Here is a 3,614-nt window from a genome sequence, read left to right on the forward strand (position 1 = left end):
GTTTTTTTAATTGCAGCTATATCACTCTCGGCTTCTTCTTGATTCTTACATAAGTTATTGATTTTTTTCATCCATTTCTTTTTAATTCTTACATAAGTTGTTGATTTTTTTCATCCATTTCTTCTTGATTCTTGCATAAGTTGTTGATTTTTTCCTCCATCCAGTTTATGCACTCTAAGGACCCTTAGTCTGAATTTTTCTGACATATTGCATGCCTCTGTTTCACTTAGCTGCTTTTCTAGTGATCCTTTTCTTTCCTTTGGGGGTTCTTTGTCTACCCATGTTTGATCTCACTGACAGATCTATATGTTGAGTCGTTCAGGGGCTGCTCCTAGGGTGGCAGTGGCTCCTCAGGCTGCAGTTGCTCCTTGGGTGGTTGCAGTAGCAGCTGCTCCTCAGTTGGCAGCAGCTCCTCTGGTGGATGTTGTTCACAGACATGGTGGCTCCTCTGGCTAGTGGGGGCAGGCTTCTCGCACAGCTGGTGTTCCTCAGACAGAGGGTGTGCTGATCACGAGGCTGCTGTTCCTTGGACTGGGGCAGACTGCTCACATGGCTGCTGTTCCTTGGATGGGAGCTGGCTGCACGCTAGCTGGCTGCTAGCCTGCTCCTAGAATTGGGGCAGGCTGCTCGTGCAGCTGCTGCTGCTTGGACAAAGGCAGGTTGCGTGCACAGCGGCTGCTCCTTTGCGTGCACAGCGGCTGTTCCTTTGATGGGGCGGGCTGCTTGTGAGGCTACTGCTCCTTGGACAGGGGCAGGTTGATTGCAAGGCTGCTGCTCCTCAGATGGGGGTGGACTTCTCACACAGCAGCTGCTCTTTGGATGGGAGATGGGCTACTTGCACGGCTGCTGCTCCTCAGACAGGAGTGAGCTGCACGTGTGGCTGCTCCTCCTTGGACAGGGACGGGCCACTCACCTGGCTGCTTCTCGTCGGACAGGTGCAGGCTGTGTGTGGCTCCACTCCTTGGACCGGTGGGGGCAGCGCCAGGCTGCCGCTCCTCAGACGTGGGCGTCTGCGTGTGTGGCTGTTGCTCCTCAGACTGGGGTGGGCTGCTGCTGCTCCTTAAGTGGGGATGGGCTACTCGCAGAACTGCTGCTCCTTAGATGGGGTGGGCTGCTCACACAGCTGCGGCTCCTAGAATTGGGGCAGGCTGCTCGTGCAGCTGCTGCTGCTTGGACAAAGGCAGGTTGCGTGCACAGCGGCTGCTCCTCCGACTGGTGCAGGGTGCAGGCTGTGCGCAACTGCTGTTCCTTGGATGGGAGTGGACTGTGCGGGTCTGCCGCTCGTCAAGTGGGCAGACTGCTCGTGCGGCTGCTGCTCCTCAGATGAGTTGGGCTGCTCGCGTGGTTGCTGCTCCTCAGACGGGGGAGTGGGCCGCTCACACAGCTCCTTCTCCAGCTGAGTCTCCTTCGCCAATTCAGGGTGAATGTTATTCGTTTCAGCTGCTCATTCTATTTGCTCCAGGAAAAGCCTTGGGACACGTCTGCCTATTCCATCACCGTCTTGTTTCCGAGTCCAAAATAATCTAGAACACACCACCACACTTCTTTGTGTTCACCAAGAATTGATCTCAAATCAGGTTCCCCTAATATGGTGTCTCCTATTGGTTACTGGTCTCCAGAGAAGCGAGTCCTCAGTTGTTGTCCTCATGGGAAATGTAGTTTGAGGTTGCTCGAGGTTCTTATTCCTGGAGAGGATCCCATACTGGCATTGGTGGAAAGACTGAAATGAAAATCTGTCAAGCCAACTCTTGATTCTATATTCATTTCCTTTTCCTTGATCTTTCTAAATAGGTCAGATATGCAACCCCAGCCAATCTTGTCTGTCTCCACACTGCTGATGCCAGTACTCTATAATACTCACTCTTGCCCAAATTCCCTCAGGAAGAATGTTCCATGGCTTGTGAGGAACTTATACTCCCCCATCTTACTAAATTGTTTCAGTCTTGTCATTCATTTCACAATAGCACCAAGCAATTATCAGATACCAGCTGGGTGTCCTACTGTTCAACTCAATTCTGACACCATCTACCTGAAGATAATGTCAGATTCCACAGGTAACAAAACTGCTCCCCCACCTTGCACACACTTCAAACACAAAGTGCAACAACAGAATAATAAACTATTATACTTATAAAATAGAACAAACCCAATAATAAAATTAAATTCTAATATAATTTTAAAAGTAAAATAGCACAATGATAACAAACATACTCTAATAAAAGTTAGGGAAATGTGGTCTCTCTCTCTCTCAAAATTTCTTATTATACTGTACTTACCTTTTCACTTAAAGGAACCACTTTATGGTTTCTTTTTGGCATATCTGAATTGCCAGCATCACTACTCTTGCTCTTTAGGGATATTATTACGTAAAATAAAGGTTACTTGAACACAAGAACCACAAAAGTACAACATTGGATCTGATAACCAAGATGGCTGCTAAGTGACTATGGGTGGGGAGATTATACAGTGTGAGTACACTGGACAAATGGATGATTCACATCCCAAGTGGAACAGAGCATGGTTGTGCAAGATTTCATGATGCTACTCAGAAGAAGCATACAATTCAAAACATTTTTTATGGAATTTTCTATTTAATATTTTTGGACCACAGTTGACCATGGGTAACCAAAATTATGAAAAACAAAACCAGGGACAAGTGGAAACTGCTATTAATCTTATTACAAATTACAGTATCACATCTCCAACAAATTTAAAAGTAAAAACATCTGGTTAAATAAATAAAAATGTTTCACTCTAAATAGAAATGTCTCCATTTGGATAAACTCTATTAAGTGCCTTAGAAGTTCAAGCGACAAATATATTATGGCACACCTTTGCCTCCCAAATCCACACACTGCCATCTGTAATGAAAAATAAAGTTGAACGTTTTGATTTCATTTCTCTATAAGTTTATTGAGACTGACTTTTCTTTCTTTCCCTTCCTTTCTCTCTTTCTCTTGTGGGCAACATTTTGTGACCCAGTTTGTGCTTTCTTAACATGGGTTTAGTCCATCAGTAGGGTAATTCTCATTGACCCTTGACTACTAATCAAGGATACATTTTCCTTGATGTTCTTTTTGGACCCCCCACTTATCAAGCAGAGAGGAGAGACACAATTAAATCTCAACAATTAGTTACCCTGAAATTTAATGTGTAAGATAGTATGAAAGGAAATCACAGTTTTTTTGGTGGACAATTAAGAAAGCTATAACATTTAGGAACAATTTCTGTCAGTAACAAATGAGTTGTATTCACTAAGCAAAGGGTGTTCGATGTTTCAAATCTGGCAGGACAGTTTGTTCTCATGTGAACGCCATTTGTCAGAGTGGTAGAAGCACCGCTTTCCCTAAATAGACTGAAGCAGCTTCCTTAGCAGCTTCATTGGGACCAATACGGCTTGTCCAAATGCGGAACATTACCAAGCACTCTGAGTTAATTTGTGTTTTATAGGTTTTAGCATTTGTTTAATTTTTTCCCTGACCCAAGTCTGTTCATGTCTTTTAGTAATAAATTAACTAAATATGACCTTATTTGTTTTGTGAACAGTTTGAATGAAATTAGATCCTTTGAAAGAAAAGAAAAAACTAAACAAAGTGAAATCATATCTGTAGGGA

Source organism: Myotis davidii, unplaced genomic scaffold, assembly GCF_000327345.1.
Source record: "Myotis davidii unplaced genomic scaffold, ASM32734v1 scaffold570, whole genome shotgun sequence".
Classification (NCBI taxonomy): Eukaryota; Metazoa; Chordata; class Mammalia; order Chiroptera; family Vespertilionidae; genus Myotis; species Myotis davidii.